General features: G+C 46.6%; 2 long non-coding RNA genes across 2 annotated transcripts in view; one reads left to right on the plus strand and one right to left on the minus strand.

Annotated features, from left to right (window-relative positions):
• The window catches only part of LOC144988474 (uncharacterized), a 47,311-nt gene that overhangs the window by 10,272 nt on the left and 21,865 nt on the right, over positions 1-15,174 (minus strand). The window lies entirely within an intron of this gene.
• On the plus strand, positions 13,697-15,137 carry LOC110015429 (uncharacterized). The gene is made up of 3 exons (XR_002872411.2): positions 13,697-14,083; positions 14,717-14,796; positions 14,875-15,137. It is a non-coding gene; the product is annotated as an uncharacterized LOC110015429 (long non-coding RNA).

Genomic DNA, 15,174 nt, shown 5'->3' on the forward strand with positions numbered 1-15,174 from the left:
GGATTAGAATTACCTAACTTCCACAAATACTTTCTTGCAAATAGATTACAATACATCTTAAAATGGTTAAAAAATAATCCAGAAACCAACTCATGGTTAGACTTGGAACAGGCGTTATGTGGAAAGATCAACCTGTCACAGCTACCATTTATTAGCCAAACAGTTAAAAAACAGGATTGTTTCAAAAGCATTAATATAAATGCCACCTTAACAGCCTGGTGGGAATTTCTCAAAATATCAAAATCATCAATTCAACCGTGCAAAATGACACCCATCTGGAACAACCCGGACATCCTTATTAACAAAAAAATGATTCACTTCCCAGCTTGGCAAGCAGGGGGCATAAAACAACTAGAGCACGTAATTATTGATAGAAGATTCATAACCCCCCAGGAACTTCAGGACAAACATGGAATAAATAACTTCTTGGAATATCAGCAACTTAAATCAAGTATTACTAAAAAGTATAAAATTAAAGACGACGATTTAAAGCTACCAGATGTAGTTACCACTCTGATTAATTTTTCAATGTATAGAACTCTCTCCAAAATATACAAACTTTTATGTAATTTAGATAACAATATTGCCCTTCCAACAAAAAAATGGGATGCAGATTTGAGCATCAGCACAGATGAAAGCTTCTGGTCAGAACTTTGTCTAAACACCTTTAAACTGACAAAAAGTCCAAATCTGCAGCTAATCCATCTCAAAACTCTTCACAGAATTTACTACACTGGACAGAGGATGTTCAAGATGGGTCTCAGTAACTCAGACATTTGCGAGCACTGTGATAATAATCTACCCGACAGCTACATGCACGCACTGTGGTTCTGCACTCCTGTCCAGGCTCTCTGGCAGCAGGTATGTGCCGATTTATCAGTCTGGCTTAAGGTTTCAATCACTGCCTCACCGTCACTTTGTGTGCTTGGTGACATGAGTGCCATCGATATAGAAGAAGGATTAGCATCTATCATTTTCATAACTCTTTGTATTGCCAAAAAAACTATTTTAATAAATTGGAAAAACAAGAAAAATATAAACATAAGTCAACACAGAAATCTGCTGTTTGATCATATCAGCTTGGAAAAAATGTCAGCCCAAAGCTCAAGTAACTGAAAGAATTCAGTCTCTCTGGTCTCCTGTGGTTGACTCCATGACTTAGGGGGTGGGGGGCTTGGTCGTCGCTGCTCCTTGCCCTTCTGCCGTGGTATGGGGTGGGGGTCGGGGCTTCCGGTGCCTGGCGGGGGCGGTGGGGGGCTCCGTTGGTCGGGGGGTCGGGTCCGGTGCCTGGGTGGGGCGGGCTGGGGCGCTGCGTGGTCCTCTGGGCTTGGGTGTGGGGGTGCGTGGTGGGGGGGTGGGGTGGTGGTCTGGCTTGGCTTGGGGGGGTGGTCCCTTTGCCTGTGCTGGGGGGGGTTGGCGGGGGGCCCTGCTCGGGTGGGGGGGGCCCAGCGGCGCCGGATGGGCTGCCCATCTGCACCTGGGGCTGGGATCGGCCCTTCCCTGGCTCTGGGGCGGGACGGGACAACCCTCTCGGGGCCCCCGGTCGCTCTGGGTGTCACCCGCTTCGGCTGCGGGGTCTGGGGTGGGGTGGGGTGGGGGGCTTGTCGGCCCTGTCCTGTGGGGGGGCGTTCTGGGGGGGAGGGGGGGCCCATTATTAGTACGGGTCGGGGGGGCTAGCGGGTCGGGGTCTCCGCTGAGGCAATCAGTGGTTGCCTCGGCCGGTTGGCCTCCTCGGTCCCGTCGAGGCCTGACCAGAGCTCTTCTAGGGCCGGCGTCTGGGGGTGGGGGCCTGGGCTTGCTCCGGGGGGGGGCGACGCTTTCTGGCTCCTCTCTCTCTGTGTGGGGTGGGTGGTGCCGGGCCTGGGGTGTCGGCGCCTCCGGGGGTGGGCCCCTGGGCTGGGTGGCCCTGGCCCCTTTGCTGGGGGTGGGCTGGGGGACGGCTGTTTGACCACCGGGGGACAGTCTACCAGCTGTCCCCAACTTACCCCCTTCCTTATATAACCTCATATTAGGGTGAGGGGGTGGGGGGTCTAGCCTGCGATGCGCCTTGGGGGGGGGGCTACTTGGGAGTGGCCCCCCTCCTATGGTTGCCGTATGGAGTGGGCCCCCCCTCTTTCGGTTTTATTTGCACCTTAGACATGTAGGGTCCTTGGTAGGGGGGGTGCTTGGACATCACTGCAAGCAAGCAGCAGATGTCCTCCTGGCACCCTACCCGCCAATTTTAACCGCACCTTAGACATTTAGGGCCCCTTGGTGTGGAGGGTGAGGGGACATCACTGTGAGTAATCAGGAGATGTCCCCTTAGTGCCCTACTCGCCAATTTTAACTGCACCCCCCTTAGTACACACACCCCTCCCCCTTCAATATATACATTCAAACATAAACACACACACATGCACACAAACACCCTCTCAAACACCCATACACGCACACACATTTTACAAGGAAGGTGGGACCTGGGTCCATCTGTCCCCTACCCCTTCCCTGGTGGGGGGTGCGGGCCCCTTGGCGATGGCGGCCGTGTCCCTTGGGTGCCGGCTCCCTGGGCCCGGCGGTGCTCTCTCCGCACGGTGGGGGGGTTCATATTACACCTGAGCCGGGGGTGTTTGTGTCCCTGGGGGGTGGGTCCTGGTCCTTGCCCCTGGGCGCTGGGCCCCGCCAAACTTCCAACATGGCCGAGCCTGGTCGGGCCATATTTATAACATCCCTTGTGGGCCGCCCTTTTTTCCCCGGGGTTCCCCCCTCCTGGGCGGGGGCGGCGGGCCCCTGCCTTGCTCCTACCTGGACCAACCGTGGGCCGGGTGGGTGGCTGCCTGGAGTGCGGAGCGGGTCTCCCTTGGGGGGTCCTGGCTCGTACCTGGGGTCGGGGCGGGGGGATGCCCGGAACTCCTGGGTGGTGGTGGGGTGCTCGTCTGGGGCTGTGGGCGTCCCTCTCCGGTGGGGCCCTGCGTTGGGCTCTTCCGGCGCGGCGGGGGGCTGCTTTCCTGGCTGGGCTGGGGCGGCGCTCTCTTTCCCTCTGCGCCTCCCTGCTCTCTGGCTCTGGGGGCCTCGCGGCGGTCCTGCTGGCCCTGGCCTGGGTGGCGGTCTTGGTCGCCCGGGGGGCGGTTGTTCCCTGCCTGTTCCCGTGTGGCGTTGGGGGAATTCCGGCTGCCGCTGCTGCTGCGGCGGGGGTATGGGTGTGGGGGTGGCTGGGCGCTCCTCCTCCTTCTTTTCACATTCCACCATCCATTTTAGAAGAACATAAACACTCACCTGAGCACAGGTGTTAGCTCACCTTTGCACTAATAGTTTGCATGATTGAATGAATGAAAGATTTCACACTAGTTGGTTTAAAGGCATAGGTATGCGTTCGTGAACACTATCTGTTTTGTGTGCATGTTGACATGTGGACATTTTTGCGGCTAGCAGGTGTGTTGATAATATTTGAGTGTGTGTGAACAGGCCCCGCCCTTTTTGTACTACATTTGAACCGTACCGTAACGATAAACAACCAGTAAACCTGTCTGCTCTATGCTGCTTCATGGTCTTACCCCCCTTCCCCTCCTATTATCACCCTCCTACCCCCCCCTCTCTCTAACGTCCCTCTCTCTTCTTCCCCTCTTTCCTTTTCCGTCCGGTCCAACACCAAAGATTTTCAAACATGATTGAAATTAATAAATTTTGGCCTCAATTACAAAAGGGGTTTATTCAGACATACCTTTGGTTTGTCTGAAGATGAATAACCCCTCTTGTTAAAATAAAATATGTCCAACACAAGAGGCCCTCAGCTCTCATCTGTTTGCCTAGCTGTTGGACAGGACAAGTTAAAAAAAAAAAAAAAAAAAAAAAAAGTGATAGAATCATCCTTAAAAAAAAAACTACTAAAAAGGTTTTAAAAATAGATCAAAGGATGATCAGAGTGGGACGAGTGACTAAAGGTCCAGTAACAAAACACGACAAAGTGAAGACATTTCAAAGAAACAATAGAAACCCACTTTTTTGCTGCTTTTTTAAGTTTGCATCAATCATCCAGTCAGCCTAGTTTTTGAATAAAACACAGTGGATCCACAAATGCTCTGCAGCGTTGTAATCCTGGGGCGTGTCACAGCCGCCTGCCTGCATGCAGCATGCTCAGCCTAATGTGCTCTCTTATGAACAAACACATTAGTTCTTCAGAAGACATTTATTTTTGATGCGCTGTCAGACCCCCTTTCCCTCCTCCTGGTTAATTTTCCCCCACATCTTCGTCTTATTAGCCGGCCGATTCTCCCTGGGGGTCTTTTTCCTTTACGGGATGGTGACGGCAAGGTGGCTGGCGGGGCCATTAGTGGAGCAGCGAGGGGTCTGGAGGTTGGCCAACGGCCGCCTCGCCCACGCTCTCAGCTGCCTCTCCAGCCCCCCCTCCACAGCAGGGGGCTCAAGTGTGCCTAATTTAATTGAAGTATACCTCCAAGGCTAATGGACTTGAAATTTTGCTGTTGGTGGAGAAGCTTTGAAGATGAAGAGAGTGGAGCTTTCACTCGACTATCCGAATAATTACATAAAAATGGAAACTAAAAAATATGAGAGATTTGTAAGAAAAAGCGAATTCATGTGTTTCAAGTCAAAGTTCTACTATTCAGATTTTTTTTCTTTAATAAACAATACTTTGTACTGATTTTCACATCCCTTACACTTGAAATGTGAAACAAAGACTGGAGTTTTTCTGAGTTTGGATAGTTTTGGGGTAATCCAGAGGATGCATGAGCACTGATGTTCTGCAGACTGAGTCTTTTGGGTGGGACTGTGTTTGCCCTCATCCAATCCCTGCTGGCCCCTTCATTAAAGCTTTGAGAGGCTTTGACAGGATTCTCAACGAGACGACCATGACAGTGACAGAGTCTGGACAAACCAAACCAAACCTTTCCACATCACAAACTGCAGCTCTAGTCGTTTTGGAGATGGAGAAACAATAACTTGTATGGTCAAAAATACCATCAAAAGCGTCATATTCCAGTTCCACTTTTTTTTCCGATCTCTCCCTGCTGCTGATCGCCTGGGTCAGGCGTCTTCTGCACAGCCAGCTTTGACCACAACCAGCATCTCTGACACTTGCACATGATTGATGTGCTGTTCATTTGTTGGTTGAGAGTCCAGAGAACCCCCAAGGTTGGCCACTGTTCTGTTCTGGACAGACTCATGGAGGACGATTGGACCTGAGGTGGAGCACAATGGAAGTTCTGGCTCATACTTTATCTCCTTCAGGCAGTTGGTGATGGTGGTCGGCAGGGATGGCACTGATGGAGATGCTTTGTCTGGAATTTATCATCAAAGTCAATAAGATACATTTAGAAAACACACATGTTCAAATTTAATTATTTATCAATTTGCAAAAGGAAGATATTGAAAAAGTATTGAAAGTATTAGCTTGTCCTGTGTTTCCGTAAAAAATACTTCAGAATATTTGTTAAAATAGATAGAATTTCATAAAATGACATTTAGTTAGTCTCCATGTAAAGTAGTCTACGGAACAAATAAAAGAAACTAACTCATGATTTGACTAAAGGGCAGAACGTCTGCGTGTGATCAAACGTAAACGGAGTTATTGCGACCCGAAAGCAAAGTTTGAGCGGTTTGCATCTCTGCAGCTTTGAGGTGTTTATCATCATTTCAAATTTATCCTTAGAAAATGACTTCTTAAAGCTCTTGGTTCTGGATCCTTATACACCAAAGCCCCCTCTGGCAGGGGTATTGCTTTTTTAATTAATACAGGACTTTCCCTGTCTAGTCCCATCACACAGCAGACCAAAAAGGCTCTATTAAGCAAAACCACCACAACAAAAGCACTTTAAGATCCCACACGATGATTCCAGAAAGTGAACATGCAAAGACAGGTGCGTGCTCACACACACACGCACACACACACACACACACCCACACACACAGAGCTTCTTTACACAATACACCATCAGGCTGCTAAACAGTCACAATCATAAATTCACAGATTTCATGTAAACCTGAACCATTTCCTTGGGATAAAAATTCAACATATAAGCCAAACAGTAAAAAAGAAAAAGAAAAGAGTAGACTGTTAAAAAAATAAATGTATAGGGATTTCCAACGATATGATCAGTTAGCACTTCTATTGGTCCATAAATGTCAGTAAATAATCCAGGAATTTCAGGAATAACAACAGTTGAAAGGATGGGGGAAGAAAAATGACCAAATTCTAAAAATATCATGTTAGCATCAATGATTTTATCAACAAGTACATCATAAGAAAACAGTCGGGCATTTTTGGACTAACTTTCACAATTAAGAAATATGTATGTAAAAATATCAGGTCAAATGTACGATTTATTTTAATCAATATCTCCACCGCAACTCGTACAAAATTAATTTGAACAATTGAGCTAAAAATCACATAAATCTAGTAACTTTTAACTCTTACAAAAATGTTTTGTTTTTAATTTTACATTAATCTTTTCATCTTTTTTGTCAGTGTTTTACGATGAATGTAAAATTAGCATAACAGATATTTTGCGATCCCACTCTTCTTTTCTTAATTTTTGACCCAAAGGTTAGGACTTTTGGCTCTTACAGTTGTGCAGACGATGCGAGTTTTAGCATCTTCCTGCTTCCAGACTCCAGTGTGCCCAAGTCAAAGTGCAGGAAAAAAGGTTCTCCAAACATTAAAGACAGAACATTGAAGAGATTATTCTGATTTAGTCTTGGATGAAATGAAATGATTCCCCGTTTGTCTTTTGGTTTAAATGTAACGATGATTGCTTTTCTTGTTGCTCCGTCTTTGTGGTGAAGTTGTGTTCATAAAGCATTTAGGTCTGGTTTTTCAGTGGAACCATCACAGATGCTCCTCCATTCATCCGCTTTATTTCAAGTGTTGCCTGTAGATCTTTTCTATACATTCTGTCATTCATGCGCCCATGTCTCTGCTTTAGGCTGTCTCTTTGGTTGGGTTAGGATTATGCAGGATTTTGCTTTTTGTTTCTCATTTAATGCATTCCTAACTTTTTTTTCTTTTACAGTTTTACATCTAAATACAAAAAGCCATAAAAAATACTTTTATCTGAGATATAACTTTATAAAGACCCACCATGTATTGAAATAGCATCAGATTCTTTATTACATGTTGTAGCCTAGGATTGTTTTTCATTTATAGGTTAATGCATCTCTTCTCTGATTTCACAGAAACCTTGTTTTTATAGAAGCAGTGAAAGTAACTTGCATTTAATTCCCTTGAGCTGCGTTTTGGATGGTTTTCTGTCCAATAACATTCATTATTAATTCTTCTTTGAGAGCACAAAAGTGTTTTTGGTGACAGGGGGCAAACTCTGAATGGACTTTTGAGTACATTGAGCCCCCCCTCTCCCTGCACACTTCACAGCATCCTGTCACTGTGGATTTGTTTTTAGAGGACGTTGGTCCCTCGGTGACATTTGTTGCTTCCTCCGTTTACTCTTTGGTCAACGACTCTAATAACCAGGAAAGCGACACTCCTGCATCATGAATTGAAGCCAATGAGAACGCCAAACCTCCCGGAAGAGTAAAACTGAAATGCATCATTCATTTAATATGAATCCCATTTTACTTGCAGCGCACACACTGCACCCCCACACCCCCCACACCATAATACACAGATGGGATTGGGGAGGGGCGGCCGGTCTTCACCCGCCTGGTCCTCTCTGGGCAGCCAGGCGTGTGGGGACCCTGTTAACTGTAGCGGTGGCCGGGCCTGCGGTGCTTGGGGGGGGGGGGGGGGGGGGGGGGGGGGCTGAAGGGGGTTACTGTTTAGCGACGAGGGATGGGGGGCAACCAGAAGAATGTGTGTGTGTGTGAGAGAGTGCATGGGTGGGGACAGGCCTGGGGGCTACCTTGCCAGTACCCGCTTGGGCTCACCCTCCCTTTTGCAGAGTGGGAAGGGCAGGGGGGGGGTTAAGGGAGGAGGGGTTGAGGGATGTGTTGGGTGAGGGAGGCTAGTGTAGTGTAGGTAGGGGTGGAGCTGTGGTTGCGTCGTGATCTCTGGCCTGCTTGGGTCGGGCGCCAGGGTTGGCCTGTGTTGGTGGGGGCTCCTGGGTCCTCTGGGCCCGGGCCTCGTCCTTGGCCTCCGTCTCGGTGTCCAGCCCCAATGGCTGCCGCCTGGTAGGGCAGAGCGCGCTTGTCCTGTGGCCTGGGGGTCCTGATGCTGGGCTCTGCACCTGGCTGGTTGGGTGGGCGCCCCACCCCCCCCGCTCGGGCTGCATGGGTCCCGTCGCTTGGGATGCTCCTGGTCCCCGGGTCTCCCCCTCACCCCTGGTCTGGCTGGGGATGATCTGGTTCCCCTTATGATCACATGGTTCACTTTAGCAGCATGCATGTATCTCCACCCCCATGTGCACGTGCACACTGGCACACTGCTCCCTGTCTGCCTCCCTCCCCATAACCCACAGTGGATTGATGGACAGATGTGTTCCTCTTATCTCAGTGTCAGAAATTTACGTTTGGATGTCATATATGCCTTTCTGCAGATCTAGCATAAATGTTTCACAGTTTCTCCCCCTCCCTCTTTATCTATTTTTCTTTGACCCCCCCACCCCCCACACACACACACCACACACACACACTCACACATATGTATATATAATGAAACCACAAAATGTAACACATAAAATATAATGGAAAAAAAAAAAACGGGGTTCATACAAATTTACAGTCTGGTTATCCAAATATTCATAACCTCTTATTGTGATAGTAAAACGTGTCCAACACAAAAGGCCTTCAGCTCTCATCTGTTTGCTCAGTTCTTGGACAGAACAAGTAAAAAGAAAAAACTAGAAGAAAAAAAAGACATTGTTTTTTTCTGCCACGTCTGTAGATCATTTGTGGAACTTTGAGAGCATCTACAGTTCCAGCATATTGGTTCCAATGTGCTTAAAAAATACATAAAAAAGGCTAGATTTTGGTGTCTCTCACTATCAGTGGTAAAGAAAATCCAGAAAAAGAAGCAGCAGTTGCCCCCCCCCCTATCCAGTTATTTATGATGGCACGAAAAAGTGCAGAATCTTAAAAAGAAGGAACCCCAGAAGAACAGGCAAAGCAGAACAAACGAGGGAAAGAGCAGAAGCAGAGCCCCCCACCCACACTCGGTCGACACACACTTCTCCTTCCTTATTTTTTATTTTTTAACTTGTCCTGTCCAACAGCTAGGCAGACAGATGAGAACTGAAGGCCTCTTGTGTTGGACATATTTTACTTTAACAACAGGGGTTAATAATCTTCTGACAAACCAGAGGTATGTCTGAATAAACCCCTTTTGGAATCGAGGCAAAACTTTATTCATTTTAATTGTTTTGAAAACTTCTGTGTTGGACCGGACGGAAAAGGAAAAGAGGGAAGAAGAGAGAGGGATGTTAGAGAGGGGGGGGGGTAGGAGGGTGATCATAGGAGGGGGGAGAGGTAAAACCATGAAGCAGCATAAAGCAACAAGCTACTGGATGTTTATCATTACGGTAAGGTACAGATAGAATACAAATCTCAAAGGGGCAGGGCCTATCCACACACACTCAAATGTTATAAACACACCTGTTAGCTGCAAAAGTGTCCACATGTCAACATGAACACAATACAGATAGTGTTCACACACGCATACTCATGCCTTCAAGCCAACTAGTGTGAGATATTTCATTCGATCACGCAAACTATTAGTGCAAAGGTGAGCTAACACCTGTGCTCAGGTAAATATTTATGTTCTTCTAAAATGGATGGAGGAATGTGAAAGAAGGAGGGGGAGTGACCAGCCACCCCCACACCAAGACCCCCACCGCAGCAGCCTCTGCAGCACGAAGCCCCCAACGCCACGCGGCAGCAGGCAGAGAACAACCGCCCCCTGGGTGACCACGCCCGCCACCCAGGCCAGGGCCAGCAGGACCGCCACCAGGCCCCCAGAGCCAGAGAGCAGGGAGGCATGGGGGGAAAGAGAGCGCCGCCCCAGCCCAACCATGAGAGCAGCCCCTCCGCAGCGCCAGCAGGGCCCAACGCCGGGCCTCACCCGATACGGGTGCCCACAGCCCCAGACGAGCACTCCATCACCACCCAAGGGTTCTGGGCATCCCCCCGCCCCAACCCCAGGCACGAGCCAGGACCCCCCAAGGGAGACCCGCTTCACGCTCCAGGCAGCCATCCACTAGGCCCACGGTTGGTCCAGAAAGGTGCAAGACAGGGGCCAGCCGCCCCTGCCCAGGAAGGGGGCACCCCAGAGAGAAGGGGGCCCACCAGGGTTGTTGTAGACATGGCCCGACCAGGCTCGGCCACAGTTGGAAGTTTGACGAGGCCCAGCACCCGGTGGCAAGGACCAGAACCCACCCCACAGGGACACAGACACCCCGGCTCAGGTGTGATATGATCCCCGGCTTCTGGCCTTGCCAGAAAGCTCAGGGATCCCCCTCCCCGCGTGGAGAGAGCACCGCCGGGCCCAGGAAACCGGCACCCGGGGGACACTGCCGCCGTTGCCAAGGGTCCAGCACGCCCTACCAGGGATGGGGTAGGGGACAGATGGTCCAAGGTCCCACCTTCCTTGTGAAATGGGTGTGTGCGTGTGTGTCAGTGAGGGTGTGTGTGTGCATGTGTGTGTGTTTATGTTGGAATGTATATTTTGAGGGGGGAAGGATGTGTGTACAAAGGGGGTGCAGTTAAAATTGGCGGGTAGGGCACTGAGGGGACATCTCCTGACGTCTCCTTCCTTAACCTCGTCACAAAATCATACGTTGTCCTGACAACCCTCAGCTGACTGTTTGGGTTGGACTTGACCCAAAAGAGTTCAGGTCATTTCTGAAACAGTCGACAGCTGTTGATCTAACATTTACTGCTGACATGACAGAGTTTGAAGCATTTTAGGAATTTAAAAAATATATTTATTAAAAGAGAAAATCTAAAAGGGAAGTGTGACTGTACTTCCAACAGAGGTTTCCAGCAGAAACCTCTGTTGGAAACATGGTTGAATATTTCAGATGGACTCAGTGGGAAACCAGAATCTCAGAGTGGAATCTTAACATCTCTGCAGGACGTCTAAATGAACAGTTTATTAGAATCCGCTAATAAAAAAAAAAAATCTGTGTTTGATTTTCCAATTTGGAGATTAGACTCTTTTTTTCACCATATGGATAAAAGAAATTAAGGTATTGATTAATATTTCCATTCAAAATGTTTAACATTCTTTAGAATAAAACCTGTTTTTTTATTCCCTTTTGCAGCTTGAATGCAGACATGCTGCTCAGAGGCATTTCTACCTGCCTGTGACAAATTGCAGCAATTACTGTGATGAAGTTCAATGATGACACCATTATGATGATGTAATAACGAGCCCAGACCACCAGACAGGTTCTAATAAGAAAGTGCCGAAGGACATTTCAGTGATGGATGCACACTTCATTGTGTATTTTTTTTTTCTACAATAGCCTTCAATAAACTAAACCCCAATTTACCACCTTAAAACTCCCCCAAAAGCCAAGTCTGGGGTGAAAGTATTTGCTGGAAATTGTATTTTGGTTAAAAGTGTTGTCAGATTGTCTCACTTGATGACTTTGAAACCAGTTTTTTGATGTTCTTGTTTTCTTCAACATCCAGTTTTTGAGATATCCAAAAGTTCCTTTGAGTCACTTCCTCTGAACGGTAGTGCCCCACATAGGGCAATCCTTCAATTCTTTCTGTGCATTTTAGCCGCCGTATCAGTTTAGTCCTGATTTGATCCACTTTGGCGCTGGTTTCCTCTGATGACAACTTTATCAAAGGAGAATGAACAGCAGCACCTGATTAAAAACCTCTGGAGGTGAGGAATACAAACTTAGTTGTTCAAGAATCTAATGTTGTGGTTTTCATTTGTTTTTTATTATAATGTAAAACAATAAATATTTTAAATAAGTTTACAGTCATATACATGACTGTAAATAAGCATAAGTAATAAGTAACAGTGGACAAAGCGGTGGTTTGTGTTTAAACTTGCTACAACTTCACAGAGAACAAAATAAAGTCTGGAGTGTTCAGTGTTTATCCTTAGTCTCATGCACCCGGGACAACGGGGGTTGTCCTGTACAGGTTCTGTGGGTTTTTGGGAAGTCCGGATCTGTGGAGGATCGTAGAGAGGAGTGGCTGCATCTTAAGGGGAGCACAGGTGCGTCTTGAGGTTTGCACGACCAGCTCAAGTCACTTATAACGTACAGGTGATCGTGTTGTCACTGTCCCTACCTCACACTCGTGGTGCAAATGCCTTACGCACGGGGTGTGCACGTGAACGTAATCACCCGTAGGCTGTCCACAAAAACTATACTCTAATTTCTAACTGTCAGGCAGCACTAAACAGGCTACTTGTACAGTCTACAGTATTTTGGGGGGTTGAAAAAATAAAAAAACCTGTCTGACGCGCCTGCATCTCACCTACTTTAGCCTTACACGTTGTACAAGTGTTCACTATGACCTGTCGCCTGCAGCATGCGGTCTACCACCTCGATATTTGGTGTGGTCATACTAACTTTGCCCATTTTTTTGGGGGTGTATCCACCCTTTGGGACAGTTGTGACTAACTCATAAACTGGAGGTGGTCTCCTTTAAGAGAAAGAAAAAAGTCCTCAAAAAGATGTCTGATGGTAATGTTTAACACCGATAAACCAGGGCCGTGCCTATACACTGTCTGATACCTGTGAAGAACCTGACCTGCATGTTTACAACTGTCTCACATGATTTCTTTTACCCTTGACTAGAAATAGAAAAAGAAAGAGCAAAAGTTTTAAATTGCTTCTCACAATAAATCTCCAAGATGCGTAGGTGAGGAGACAGCCAGCCAGCCACCGACAGGCTCGGCTTGCTCAGGCAGCCCGTATTGAAAGCACGCCAGCACATTTACAGCATTAGTCACATCGCTGCTCTTGTGTCTGCCCAACAGAGAACCTGCAGAGAACGCAGTCGACCCATTTCTTTCTCTCCACCCCCTCCATCTTTCTCACTTTCTATGACTCTCACCCATTATAATAGGTCAGCTGGGAAGCATTCATGCCAACATCCATTCAGAACAGAAGCAGCACAAGTTTGAGTTGCAGGTAAATGAAAATTGGCTCAGATTTCTGCGGCTGTGTGTGTTGTGAAGTGAAAGGTGGGAGGATTTTTATGGCTGCTGTTCTCACCGCGCTCATAAAAGCTGTTTACTTTGGTAAGTAGCAGAGTGCAGCATCTATCGTTTCTTTTAGAAGACCCCAATCTCCATCACAGATCAATGTTCAGGCTGACTCACAAAAGCACTTTGCTGTCAAACATTCTTGATGTTTGTTTTACTCTTTGTCACTGACAGAAATATCTGCATGGTGTGGAAATGATTCAGTCTGGAAGATTAGAGGAGCAAACATTCAAAAGCTGGAGAGTCCGATTTGTTACGGCTTCCTCAGTTCCAGAACTGTTTGAACAATTAACAGTATCCTAACATCCGTCCCTGTCTAAAACCCCCTCAGAGACCCCGATTTGCCACCACACTAATGTGTGAAGAAGCTGCTGCTGCTCTCACAGAGTTAAAACCAAATCAGGACCAAAGAGTGTAGATAAATTCACACAAAGCTGCATTTCAGCGTCCGGTCGGTTCTCCTCCTGCACGGAGCGTCAAGTGAAACCTAAAGTCCTGGGTTGGACCGGCAGAGGCTCCTCCCCATTCCCACCTTGATTTTGCTTTATCGTATGGTGTCAAAATAGCGCCTAAAGAATTGCGCATCAAAACAGTAAAACCGCGCATCAAAACCCCAAATCTGTGAATCAAAATGCATAAATTGAGAACCAAAACCCACAATTTGCAACCAAAAGCTATAACCCAAAGCACAATCCTATTTCTCAGCTGGCGATTTGTTTTCTCGCCATTCTGAAATCCTGTTTTTGAGTTGCAGTTTTATTTTGAAATTGTCTTTTTGAGTTGCGCTTTTATTTTTTGAGTTGCGCTTTTATTTTTTGCGGTTTTGATTCTAAAACCTGTCGACACGTAAAAACAGCGACATGTCAGTCAAGGGGAGGGGAGGCGGGACATCCCTCATATCCAGAAGCTCATTGGCTGCCGAATAACACCGAGTCTTACGTCAACAGACCAGTTTAGAATGTGCCGGTAAGTTTTTCATGTTTTTCATATCTTTTACTATATTAAACGATCAAACTTGTACTTTATTTAACCAGAGGACGCCAGCACAGTCAGATGAGGAGCTCCACCAGTAGCTGCTAGTGAAAAAAGATGTTAGAAAGTTAGATGTTGCATGACAAACTACCACCATTGTTCTCCTGTGTTAGCATGCTAGCTAGCTCAATCAATGCTAGCGGGGTTTCCAGCTCTTTTCATGATTTTTATGGATTAAACAAAGTAGATTTTTTACCACAGTGTCAGGATCGGTCATGTAAAGCTGGGAATAATTGCCCGTGGATTGTCACTAGGATTAATCAAATATGTTATAACGTATAATGTTTCTCAATATTTTTCAGGGTTTACAGACAGAGGGAATTATTGAACAGAGCAACAATATTGCTGTGCCATGTTTACAAAATGTATGCGTCTGCACTATGCAGACTGGCAGAAGTCCGTTATGAGTGAATCAGAGCAGAGTAAATTGTAGCAGACCAGCAAAAACAGGCTTTATTCCCCTTAAAATTATTCCAGTATTAATCATCAATAGAATTATTTGTATATTTTTAATTAGTTGCTGGTTTTAAAATGGACTATTCCTGTATGTCTGTTGTTTTCTATAAGGGCCGTTGTTATGCATGCCATAACAAAAAAGGCAGGAATACTGAGGCAGCTACGACGTGGATGTCTACAACTTCTTTAAGGTAATGAAAACAATTTTAATCTTAATTTTTCTCTTCTTTTTTTGGTTAATTGACTATGCTGTTTTTGTTTCTTTCCAGATGCAGGCCCCAAAGACGTCCCAGTGTGATGCAAAGGCTGTCCAGCTGGCTCACAGACATCTCCTGTTAACTGAAAGAGAAGCATTTAACATAGTTGTCCATTTTGACCATGATTGTATTGACAACATGCCCAGGCACACTGTCTGCTTCCTATTTCTCAGTGCCTGCACAAAAACAGTGACTTTTCCACCTCAAGTCTTTTGAGGAGTATTAAAAACAGTTATTTTAATTTCTCTGTATTGTGGTTAAGATTTTCACAGAATCTGATACACTTGACTCTGTGTTTCAAAGATATTTGCA

This window comes from Oryzias latipes, chromosome 20 (genome assembly GCF_053564925.1).
Source record: "Oryzias latipes strain Hd-rR chromosome 20, Olatipes_Hd-rR_3.1".
Taxonomy (NCBI): Eukaryota; Metazoa; Chordata; class Actinopteri; order Beloniformes; family Adrianichthyidae; genus Oryzias; species Oryzias latipes.